The following is a 13,934-nucleotide window of genomic DNA, read 5'->3' on the forward strand; positions in this document are numbered from 1 at the left end:
AAACTACTAAGTTACAATAGTGCTAAATCAATTCAGAAACAATATAAAATATAATATTTTAATTAAAAAATGAAGAATATATTTCTAACTAATTCATCTATTTTAAATATATTTTTAAACAAATGTAGGTAAATCCTGTTTTAATTATTTTTTATATTGTTCTTATTAACGATAATTTTTAATAAAAACTCTAATATAAAATTATTCCAACTTTTGAAATAAAAAATAAATAAATAAAAAATACCGGTGTAATTTTTATCCAGAGTCTGAGTGAATACTTTTCTGACGTTTCTGGTCAATTTTCCGCTGCATTTTAGTAGACGATTTTTTAGTTTTTTCGATTATTACTATTTGTGCGCTTTTTGTTTTGGATTTTTCTTTTAAATGAAAATGGCTGAGCTTAAAGGTTAGTACATATTTGTATTGAATTTTAACATGTTTATTATATATTATATTGATTATTAAAAATTTTAAGTTTGCGATAATTGCATAGAAAAAAATTGGCGCCGGGAGGCACGTATAGCCGCCCATACTAAAATATATTAATAAAAAGTTGGTAGGCAGTTCCTTTAGTTTCAAAGTAAAGGAATTTTTCCAATTTTGGTCCGCGGTTATTTCCCCTATCCGCCACCTGGGGTCGCGTCCGATGGGAGTTTGGAGTTCTCCACACGGATTTTCTCAAAAACGGACTACGGAAACACGGAATATCTCAAAAACTACGACTTTGACTGATTTTGATGTTATTGCAAATTTTGTTGCAAATATTGTTTCTAATCTTAAATTGAAAACCGCGTTTCCTAATAACTCATTTTGAGTGAAATTAAAAAAACTTTTTTTTTTGCCGATCTGAATAGCCTACCATACCTATTGGTATGGTCGGCTAAAAAATATAAATTAATTTAACTTATTTTTTTTATAACTAAAAACATATATTTTTTCAATTAAATAAATTAATACTTTTATTATTTTTTTTATTATATAACAATTAATTAAATATTTGCAAATTAGCCAGATTTCAATTATTTTTTATTTTAAATTTAAATGACTGAGTTCAGAAGTTATTACTGTAATAATAATACGGTGTGTAAATCAATTATTAAATAGATTGCTTTTTTTTATTTATTATTTTTTTGTTGTTAATTATATATTTTTAAGTTACTAAGTCACAATAGCGCTAAGAACAATTTAGAAACAGCATAAAACATAATATAGAAATCTTTGCAAAAAAATTAAAAACTGAAGAATATATTTCTAGTTCATCTATTTTAAATAAAATTTTATTTGAAATAAAGGTATTAAATCCTATTTTTAATAAAAACTCTAATATAAAAATTATTTCAACTTTTGAAATAAAAAAAAAAATAAATAAAAAATATTGGCGTAAATTTTATCTAGGGTCTGAGTGAATACTTTTTGACAAATTACTATTTTTAGTAAACGCGAATCACCTGTTCACTTTTTACGAGTTCAGACGATTCTAGTCGCATTTTTCGCTGCATTTTATTCGGTATTTTTTAGTTTTTTAGCTTATTATTATTACTTGTGCGCTTTTGTTTTGGATTTTTCTTTTAAATAAAAATGACTGAGCTTAAAGGTTAGTACATATTTGTCTTGTGTTTTGCGTTTTAATATGTTTATTATGTATTATTGATTATTAAAAATTTTAAGTTTTTGATAATATACAACAATTAATTAAATTATTCCAAAGTAACTAAATTTCAGTTAATTCTTTTTTTTAATTTAGATGACTGAGTTTTTAATCCAATAAAATTGTCATTTGAAAAAAAAATACAGGCAAGCTGATTTTTTCTGAGTTTGTCAGCGACTGTCTTCTGAGTGTAAAATAAACAAAATCGAAAATTTTCCCCTTGCGTTTTTTGAGCAATAGGGTTTGTTTTACAGCAAATTGACCCGTATTAAAGTTGTTCATAATAAATGGCCAAGCAACTTTTCCTCATTTTTTTTTAGCTTCATTATTTTTGGAGATAGCGTCCAGTTCATGAACTAATTGTGGTAGTATTATCATAATTTTTGTTTAGTTCTACAAATTTACCAACTTAATGGTGTTCATATTAAAATTACATACAAACTTCCCTATGATATGTATTTATTTCCCCAATAGCACTTGTGAATTTCCTGAAAAAAAGAACATTGAAAACTACCTTAATTTGTTCATGAACTGGACGCTATCTCCAAAAATAATCGAGCTACAAAAAAAATTAATGAGGAAAAGTTGCTTGTCCATTTATTATGAACAACTTTCATACAGGTCAATTTGCTGCAAAACAAATTTTTTGAAAACCACCCCAAAGGGCTCATGAAACGGCCGCTATGTTCGGAAATAATAAACTTATAAAAAAATTAAGTTATTGCTCAAAAACCGCAAGGGGAAAATTTCCGATTTTGTTAATTAAACACTCAGAAGACAGTCGCTGACAAACTCAGCTTACCCGTAATTTTTTTTCACTTTCTATACGGCGATACAATTTTACTGGATTAATTACAGTTATTATATTATACGGTGTGTAAATCAATTATTTGAATTGTTTCTTTTAAATTATTATATTGTTGTCAATGATATATTTTTTAAGTTACAATAGCACTAAAAACAATTCAAAAACCACAAAAAACATGATATTGAAATCTTTACAAAAAAATAAAAAAAGAATATAATAATTTTATTTAAAAAAAACAGATTTTAGACGATTTTGATCAATTTTCAGCTGCAGTCGGTGAATTTTTAGTTTTTTTCGATTATTATTATTATTTTTATAAAACAACATCATTTTATTGCATTTATTTTTATTTAGTATTACCATTTGGAAGGCATTCACGATTTGTTTAAGAATCAATTAGAATTAATGTCTAATGTAACACGATTTGGAAAAATTTATAGTAGCTGATCGAAAAAAAATTGTGATGGAATTCCCAGTGTTAAAGGTTTTATAATAGCATTATAAACATAGAATTATAAAACTTGAATAATGTTTGATGAAATTGATAATTATTTAATCAAAGTATTATGTTATACAGAAAATTATTTTTTTGATTAATTAAAAAATTATTTAAATATTATGTAATTCAATTGGATTTTTTTTTTCATTTTAAATATTTCTTTTAAAGCAAAATTTTTTGTGAAAAATTAATTTTTCTCGAAATGTCAATAATAAAAAAGTTTTTTCTCTTGTAAGAGCATCCGGGGACATACTGTATAAAAGTATAAATATATTTTTTATATTTTAACTGTTACCCTTTGTTACTATATGTCAATTGAGAACTAGGACCCGACAATGAGTTCCAAAATTATTGGACGTTTTTATGTAAAAGACTTGAAAAACGTATAACCAGAAATATTGTTGCTTATATTTAGGTAATTTAAATTTTTTTTGTACACTGAAGGATTTTTAAGGTTTTCTTTGAAAATTATTTAATAGCGAAAAAAGTGTACCTAAATAATTTTAAATTAATTCTTGAAGCCAAATACACGAAGAAGCCCATTAATTTATTCATTAATGTATTACACGTGTCCAAATAATCTAACTTCATATTTGTTTATAAATATCCAAATTAGCGACTGTCAAATTACCATAAAAATTATAAAGCTCCACAGCAATTTGGTTAATTTAATTACCTGAAAATCGGCTTTATAAAAAATATGATTAATTTAGAATTACTTTAATATAAAAGAATGACGAACTAACTCTACTGTTTTAAAATTATTATGTAATAGGTAAACAAAAACGTACGTACATATATACAGTGTGTATCAAAACGTTCGAAACAAATTAGAAAACTTTGTCATTGATTAATTGAAAAAAAAATCAGATTCGATTAAATATAAACCTTGTTTATATATTCTTCATATACAAGAGTATAATAAGCCTAGTAGGTATCCAAAAAAATGAAAAATAAAAAATGTGTCAAAATAATCAATGTTCAAAAAAAGTGAAGTATTTTAAGTTAAATGTCTCCTTTTAGCTGCTAAGACTAGTCTGGATGGGACCTACTTTGTTTACGCGGAATCCGAACCGCGACTCTCGGCCATACCACTGTCAATAGCCTACCGACATGGTTAGTGTCTAAATACACTCTTACTTATGAGATATCCTATCCCATCCGGCCCCAAACCGGCGTAAATAAGCAGTATGGTAATAAATTTCACATGTAAAGATGTAAAGAACAACAAGGTTAAGAACAACAGAGTTTCGAGACAGTCACCCGTCTATTCTCTCGCATCGTCTAACGTCGTTTAACTTCGCTTAACTTATTAAATAATATGATTTTACCTCTACTTATAAATTTTTAAAAAATATAAAAAGACAGTAAAAATAAACAACAAAATACAAATTATCGTGAATTTACGAAGTAAAAATTATTTCTTAAACTTGATATAAATGCAAAACCGAGTTTTGATCAACTTTTCCCTTTGACGCTAGAATATTTTTTCATCAAATTCTTCTTTTACATATTGTTGCGGACTCGACCTAGAATTAGAATTAGAATAAATGGGAGGGGGGTTAATCTCTGCGACCTTAGAGATCTATTGTGACCCCCTTTCTTGAGTTATAACTCATCATACAGTCCCAGGACTTCCTACGGAGACCCGTGTCCCTCACAGTCGAGGAGCTACGACCCAGGCCGGGTAGACGAAACGGTAGCTTGTGTCGCCTGTTGGGTTTAGAGGTAGGAGGTAGGCTCCCGACCCTTGGAGGAGGTGGTAGCTTGTATGCCACTTGCGGGGGATGGTCTCACGCAAGTGTCAGCCACCTCTCCTGTAGTTCTCTTTGGCTTTGGACTCGACCTAACCTAACTACATAGCCCGCCCTCGGATGACCTTAACATCGCATTAAAGAATAGACACCGTAATGATTCATTCGAAGATTCGAGAAGAAACGAGTTCCACTGGAATGGAGTAGTGCATACGAGAACAATCGAAACCTTCTCTATGCACCTAACGATCTATGGATTATTCTAGAGTTCTTTTAGCTGTAGGTATAAAAGCCAGCGGCTGTGGCCTAGAGAGGGCAGTTATAAATCGACAAGTGCAGTTGACGCGCTAAAATTCAAAATAAATTCTTAGGTATAAATCGTTTGTAAATAGTTCTATAAGTCTTTTATCGTTATTGTTTTTGTTAATTAGTGTTAAATAAATAGTGTTTAAATAAATTGTGACTTTCTATCCACACGGAACCGACGAAAAACGTAACAATATTATATTTAAAGTGAATTTGTGTAGTAATTTGCTGTTATAACAATTGACAGATGACGTATATCAAAAATATTTTTGTTAATGGGCATATTGAATTAATTTCACCTAAACTTATTTCCCATAACTCTACAATAATACAAAAATTAATTTTGTGATCTTTTAATACACATTGTATGTATAATTAAGGTTCTATGTCAACAATATTAAGTACATTAATTTTATCAACTTTTTATAAGAAAAAATATGTTAGGTTGTAGGAAGTATCGACTCATTATCATCTTATTTAAATATTATCGTGATATTTCCGTAATTAAGTGAAGACATTGATCAACAAAAAAAATGGTTAACATCTGGTACCAACTGTTTCTTCTTGAAAGTATAATTTATCACTAAATGAAATAAATTTTTTAGTGAAACTATTTAGTGTTAAACATGTTTTCAATTCTTGTCTAAAAAAATATTAGATAGAAAAATGTCAAAATCAAAGACAGCTTTGTTAGTTTCCAAATTTGAATGTTAATGTTTTATAGTTATGTTTGAATCAGTGTCTCTGTATGTTCATGGATATACATCCATGAACATATTTTTATACTATGCAATTCTTGCCTGCATATTTCCCATAAAATATTATGGTGAATATCTCAAAAAGAAAATCTGATACATGTATACATTATATATTTTTCTGAATACTAGACTAACATTTTTACTATTTACCTTTCTAAGGTAAATACGAAAATCTAGTTACTTGAATGCTAGTTGTATTTACACTACCGCAGCTGCGCTATTTGCATATCTGATTGTTTTTAAAGTCCTGTTCACACATATCAGTTCCGTGCCATCAAACGGTCTCAGGCATGGTCAGGTCCTCACAATAGGAATTGACCTCAAATCCAATAGAGAAAGAGCGATATATACTCTATTACCAAGTTAAAGAGGTGGAGAAAATGGAGACAGATTCTCTAGCCTCCACCTCACAGGTACCTCAGCCGGAGACAAGCTCCTCGACTGTGAAGGGCATGGAGGGCCAAACCCCAACCGTGGAAGGTGTATACCCAGGAGGAGGAACATCTGTTGTCCAGATGAGGATGGAAAATTCCCTGTCCCCTCTACAACCTGTATGATGGGTTATAGACTCTATGAGTTATAACTCAACACAATAGATCTTTAAGGTTGCAGTGATTAATTTAATTGTCGTTTCCACTCAAAAATAGCCCTTCTCCAATAAGGGTCTTGTTATTTATGAATTCTATTTGATTAATCTATATTAATATATAAAATCCTTAAGTGACTCACTGATTAATCACGATCCTGCTCAAACCACTCAACGTAAGAAGCTCAATTTTGGCATACAGGTTGATTCTTGGGTGTAGAGGAATTAGATAGAGTAGAGGAATTAGATGGATGTAGAGGAATAAGAAGGAATTTTTCGAAATTCCAGTTCCAAGGGGGTGAAACCACCCCTCAAATATTGCAATATTTTTTATTTAAAAAACGGTCAAGTTTCCGAAAAAACGCTTAAACACGTATATTTATTTTGTTTTTTTTACATATTTTAAGATTTTTTAAAAATGTATTCAGGGTGCTTCGAAAAATCTGGTCATTGATTAATCACCATCCGAAAAGCGCTTGACGTAAAAAGCTGATTTTTGGAAAACGGATTGACTTTAGGGTGTAGAGGTTCGATAAAAAGGGATTTTTCGAAACTCGAATTCTAAGGGGGTGAAACCACCCCCGAAATATTAGAATACTTTTTTATCGAAAAACCCGTGAGTATTTCGTCCATATTTAGTAACTGCCAAAATATAATAATAATATCGCCATATTGTTTTTTCTCATGCTGTGAAATGTGAGAAAATTTTATCCAGTTTGTATGTTAAAGGAAATTCTTGCTTTGCTTTATCATCAGCATTACAAATGATTAATTCGACGCGAATGAATTTGCGGGTACACGCTAGTGTGTGAATAAACCTTAAAGCTAATTTATTTTTTTGACTCTAATGAATCACTTAAATCTTTCAGTACATAGTAGCTACAAAATGCGTCTTGTTATTCAACATTTAAACGAATTATCGTGTTTAGGTATGGTAAATAATTCCGATGCAATCTCCGTTTTATAAATAAACAATGGTCGGTTTTTATTAGAAGAAATAGGAAATGCCGCGTAATTTCACTGTCAAGTTTACGAAGACGGTCGTTTTTTAAAAGCGGCAAATGAGTGTTCTGTACAATTGCGTTTAAAAATTCAGGATAATTTGTTTGCCATTGTTAACTGTTAATTTATGATACGTTCGTGATGATTATGTTGTGCGCGATGAGCACGTTTTTGAGATAAATATAGCATTATTTTCCTTTCACAATGATTGAAAAAAGTTTACTTTCATTAAAATAATTACATACAGGGTGGCGCCTCTCATACGACGCGGAGGAAGGGGAACGGTAGTTTATATCAAAATAGAATCTTGGGAGCATATGTAGGTTAATTGAAAGAATTTTATAAATATATACAGGGGTTAGGTTGATTATACGAAAACGGAAATATGTAGAAACAAAATATTTTGTGGGTATATGTGGGAAGGCAATGTGCATAATTTAAAATTATTTTGAAATGTACAGGGTATGTCAGAAGTAAGAGCCACACCAAAGTTATATTTTTTTTATGGAACAACCGGTATATGCCTACAGGAGTATCAAAAATTACTAGGTGGTCTAATTTAAATAATTGTTGCATAAAAACTTTGTTATTTCAAATGCAGCACTCTGTATTTTTTTAAATAAGTCAAGGCAGATTGAAATTCTCTTTCATATTATATTAGGGTGTCCTATACCTATCTAGCTCAGATTTTGAATAAAGATCAATTTTTCCATAAAATAGCTACCAAGAGGGCTGGTGTCTTCAGAGCAAGTTTCTAGTGATAGTTACTAGCTATTTTCAAAATAGAAATTAATTTATGGACTTAGCAGTTTTACTTTTATTTAATTTACCTACAATAATTTAGTAAATAATATTTATTAAATATGTATTTATTATTTTCACTTCCAACGAAAGGTTTCTGCTTAATAGTTTTTTGAAACCACACTACCAACTCGAATAGGACAAGTAGTTTTTTAAAGGAACGTTTATCAGGAAGATTCCTATTTGGATATCTTTGAGCATCATAAGCCCTTGACGCTAGAAGCAATTTTCCTCACAAAATAAAATCACTAGGAACATATCCATTTGTTCCGCCAGCCGCCAGCTGATACTGCTTAATTCTTTTTTGATAAAATAATGAATACTTACTAACTATTAAAAATTGTGGGTAAATTTAAGTAAACTGCTATAAATCTAAATAATAAAGTCCATAAACTAATGTAGATTTTGAAAATAGTTATTAACGGTCACTATAAAATTGCCATGACGACACCGGTCTCCTTGATAGCCATTTTATTTAAAAAAATCGTTTTATATTCAAAATCTGATCTAGATAGGTATAGAAAAACCTAATATAGCTTGAAAGAGCATTTGAATCTGCTTCAATTTATCTAAAAAAATAGAGGGTGTTGCAGTTGAAATATCTAAGTTTCTATGTAAAATAAATATCTAAATTAGATCAGCAATTTTTGGTACACATGCAGTGAAGGAGTATCAGACAATAATTAGACGGATACGAGTTAAAATAACTTGAGATAAGTCTATAAGTAAATAAATCCAGTATAAATTATGAAAGATAAAATGTATTGTTGTGAATTATGACAATTATTAAATATATATTTTTTACTAATTCATAGAAAATTGTTATCTGTGTCAATGAATATAAGGAGAGAGATTATCAAAATGATTGAATTTCTTTTAAGTGGATTTTATACTATTCACACACAGATGAATTAACGTATCAAATCTAATATTAATTTGGTTCTAATCAGTGATGAACAAACAAAATTTTAAGTGTAATCATTTGATAAAAAAATATTTGTATAACAAAGTACACGGTAAATGAAATACATTTCCACACTTAACTATTATGAAAATACAAACATGAGCACTTGAAATAACTTGAAAACATTTTATCTATGTACCGTATCCAGGACAAAGTTTGCATAAAATTGATTTTTTTTATTATAGTTTATTTATAAATGTAAATTTTACGTTATGGCAACTAATAAATACTTGATGCGAAAATTATGCTTTCTAAAGCATAGTTGTAAAATCACTTGAACTTTGGACTTGACTCTCAAGCTCAAGTAATTTTTTTTAAGTATTCTTTAGAAAATATAATGCTGTAAGCGAAAAAACCAGTCAAATATAATGTTTTGTATTAAAAAAATGTGGTAAAATAATGAACATTTTTACACATAAGACCGTATTTTTAAATTAATAAAAAATGATTTAAAAGAATCATAATATGACATATTATGACTAGAAACCATTTCTTTATACAACTAAATTTTATGTTACCAGTTACTGTTTGTAAACGGCAACCGGTAATATCGTTCGAGAATTGTCAACAAATTAATTACTTCATCATAAATTGATAAAATCCTTGGTGGTTTATTTTAGGCCACCAAGTATTTTAAAATAAATTACCTTTATAAATGGAAAAACACGATTATTAATAATATATTGTCTCTAGCATAAATGTTATAAAGCACAAAATCTATTAAAAGCTCATTTAATTCTCCTATAAAGGATTAATGGGTTCAAATTATTACATGGATTTCCTAATTTGAACCATAGTTCGACGCGTTATTTGGACCACCATTGTTTCTTGTCGTTTAAGGCAGAGGGAATTGACAATTAAATATAGCATACAGTTTATCCAATTACATAATAAAGATACCGTATGTTCTATTGTTAATGACTGTTAATGATGAACTTTATTATGTCTATTATTGATTTTCTTTGAGAGTGACAATGACAATGCCGAGGACATGCCGAGGATACACATTTGTCTCATAGCTATTCGCACGCAATTATTCAAACGAATCCCTTACTTTTGATAACAGTTCCACCATTTGAGGAGCAAACTTACTAAATGCATTTTGTCTATTTTTTAAGATTTTCAACCAAAAGTGGCATTGCAAACTACATACACAGAGTTACAATATGATGCCAGAAACGACGTGTTAAATACATTTCATCCCAGTTGAATTAAATGGCGAAAATATCTTAGATTTTCTATGTTCTGTATGTTCTTTGGCGGTAGACAAATAAACAAAAGTATGTCCTTGTGTGCTGTGGACATGTAGAATGAAGAATGTTTAGGAGGGGAGTTAATCACCGCGACCTTACAGATCTATTGTGTTCCCCTTTCTTGAGTTATAACGAGTTATAACTCATAATACAGTCTCAGGGCTTTAACAAAAGCCAGTATCTGAGACAGCTCTACAGAGACCAACTCTCCGTCCTCGACATCAGCCGTACCAAAATTCATGGCACGGATGGTCATCGTCTCGGCGCACTCAGTGATAATGTGTTCTGGTGTTTCCCCATTTTCCCCACAGAATCTGCATTTGCCGTTGTTTCTCAGCTTCAGCCTACTGAGATGTTCATTGAGGAGACAGTGTCCTGTTAAAAACCCCGTGACAATCCGAAGATTGTTTCTACTTAAGTCAAGGAAAACCTTTGATTTTTCTCGGTCGTAAGTTCTTACTTACTTACTTAACTCTTTCGAGTGTCTTAGACCGTTGGAGGACACCCATTCCAGGTTACGGATGGAGTCTTTTAGATTCTTCAGTTCCACTTTCAGTTGGTTCCCGCTTGGAAAACAGAGCGGTTCTGGTCCAGTTAGTGGAGGTGCTGTGGACATACTGCTGTTTGTTTCTCATTGCCAGATAAAGAGTTTTTTTTGTACTCCAACTTCTTTATTTTTTGAATAATACTATTTAAAATAATGAATGGAACTATGACTGGGGACCATGTAGTTGGGTTTACAGACCGTGGTAGCAGAAAAATATAGAGAAATTTCACGTCTCAAGGACAGTCAACAGTTTTTTTTTAAATTTTTCATATATCAAAACTAGATTTTTCACATGTAGGTGTGCTATTTTTATGATTTTTTATATGTAAATAATACATAGTATGTAAAAAAATTGATATGAAGATCGCAAACCAAAAACCTAATATAGATTCGAGCTTTTTCGGAAGCCTGGGTCAAAAAAAGAATTCGAGAAAATAAAAGTTGATGTGTAACTTTTTTTGGGGACACCCTGTATAATTCTATATATTTTTATAAAATGCTTTCAATTAACCTACATATGCTGCCAAATATCATTTCTATATAAACTACCGTTCTTCTTAGAACTTCTGCGGCGTATGAGAGGCGCCACCCATGTAATAATATATGGTTTTAACTGAGATTTAGTTAATACGTTCGAAATGCTATTTATATTTTTATCTACAACCGTTTAGTTATAACGTTTTTACATCACTATTTTTTTAGTATATCAGTTACGTTATGAGATTCATAACACAACTAGTGGTGTTATGAATCTATAACACAACTAGTTGCTATAATAATGAAAAACAACTACGAACATCTAAATATATTAACTTTTCCGGCAATAATGATTCCGTGGCACGTACTGCGGCAAGTTCTACATCTGAAGGGAGACTTTCGGAATCGCTCATCGTAATTTTTAAAATGATTTTTCTGGGCAAAAAGTGCTCGCGTTTACTTGACATGGCAAACTGACTTTTCAGCATAAATGTGACAAATGTCATAGTTAAAAGTGTTAAAGGTGGGCGACTAATAAACGAAAATTAAAACAGCATTTTCTTATTTTTCGGTTGTAGATAAAACGTTGTACATGACACGTGCGTTTAAACATGATTACAACAATCCTGTGATTAGAACGACTCGGTCTACGACCTCGTCGTTCTAATCGTTCACACTCGTTGTTGTAATCATGTTCATAAACACACTTGTACTGTAAATAACTATTATAATCTCTGTTAATTTGATTAAAATATTCATTTAACACAAGAAACTTAAATATATTTCCGCTACTGATTCCTTTTAATTTAGTAACATTAATATTGTATAAAAGAAGAAGAATAGCAATGATAGGTAAATAAAGAAAGAAATATAATAATTACCTCTAACGGTGTTACAGTTTATTTTATTGTATAGCGGATTCTGAGAGCGGAATCATAAAACATTTCGATTATAATGGACTTGCTAACTTAAGAAATAAATATAGGAAGCACACTCTTAATACCTACCAATTAGCACCTGACGTTTAAACCACTATGGTACATTTAGTATCAACGGCATAATATAGAATATAAAAGTGCGTTATACTAAGCAAAGAAAGCATCAAACAATGACAATTTAAAGCGAAATTAACATACTTCTAGTCCATTAACATACTCCAAATATGTAAACAGATATAGCTGATACAACTCTGTATGAGTGCGTATATCAAACAGCTGAAATAACAAGAGAGACATTTTTTGAAGTGAAAATACTTTTATGATTTTTACAAATCGCTAGTTGGTAAAGAACTATATTATACAGTAAGCAGGTACGGTTATCGAAATCCTAGTTCCTGTATTTTGTTTATACAGGTTGAGTCTTAAATAAGTGTAAATATTTTTAGGAGTAGTACCTATATTTCGATCTCAAAAAAAAAATTTGGATTTAAAAAAAAATTTGGAGGTGTTTTTAATTTTTAGTTAAAAAACATAAATAATATCTTCATAATATGGCAACGGTTTGGCAAGGTAGCGGTTTAATTTTACAAGAAAGAAAACCCAGGAAAGATACAACTGTTCTCAAAATTTAAGTAAAAAATCAATTTTTTTGATATTTTCAAAGTAAAATATCTCGGTTATCAGCCCCGCACTGAGTTGCACTTATTTAAGACTCACCCTGTATATATAGGGAGGGGGGGGGGTAATGGTGGTTCGAATCAAGTAATAATTAGTACGCTGAAATACTTTAATATATTAAATGTGTTAAATACGTTTGCTGCAGTTTTCAAAAATAGAGTGTTTTAAAAGCTTATAAAAACAAATAATTCTGTGCAAAGATATCACTTTTGAGACAAAATAATATATTCTAAAAATATGTTAAAAACTAATCAATATTTTAGTACTTTTAGGGTAATTTAATTAATTTTGATACAAGTATTTTTTTATCATATATCAGACAGATCAGATGATCAATATTGAAGTAATTATTAATTAATTATTGTACTTATTAATCCATCTACAGAAGATTATACAAAATCCACTTTAAAATATCTAATAAATTAGTAATAATCTTATTTTTTAAAGGATTTTGTAATGCAGGAAGGCTTTTTTATAGTATTCGACGATATAATATATGATCTGGATAAAAAAACTTGATACTAATTGAGATTACGTCCGTCGGGGTCTGATCATTCTGTCTTTTTTTAGATATTTTTTTATGTATCATATACTAGAATCTCAATTAAGTTTATCTAGTGTAACAATTAAGATATTTCGATACGTTGACATTAGGTAGTTTTGATAAAATTACAGTAGCTAATACAGGCTTATACCCTTCTTATACTTAGATCGAGACTTAGATATATTAAAAATATTGTCGTAGATTCCGTCAGATTGTAAATGAATTTATTTATGTAAATAAAAAGAATTATATTATTATTCTAAAAGTGCTCTAAAAACGTTTTACACCACTTTTTATTATACAACATTAACAAGGTTGTAAATGAATAAGAGCGTAGGGTAAGTCCGGTATAGTTGGACCACTTTTTTTGC

General features: G+C 29.8%; 1 protein-coding gene across 3 annotated transcripts in view; it reads left to right on the forward strand.

The window, feature by feature from the left end:
• The window catches only part of LOC115884560 (aquaporin AQPAe.a), a 167,253-nt gene that overhangs the window by 23,509 nt on the left and 129,810 nt on the right, over positions 1–13,934 (forward strand). The gene's annotated exons all lie outside the window — the stretch shown is intronic.

The sequence above is a fragment of the Sitophilus oryzae genome, unplaced genomic scaffold, assembly GCF_002938485.1.
Source record: "Sitophilus oryzae breed Bouriz unplaced genomic scaffold, Soryzae_2.0 scaffold_302_pilon_pilon, whole genome shotgun sequence".
In the NCBI taxonomy this organism is placed as follows: domain Eukaryota; kingdom Metazoa; phylum Arthropoda; class Insecta; order Coleoptera; family Curculionidae; genus Sitophilus; species Sitophilus oryzae.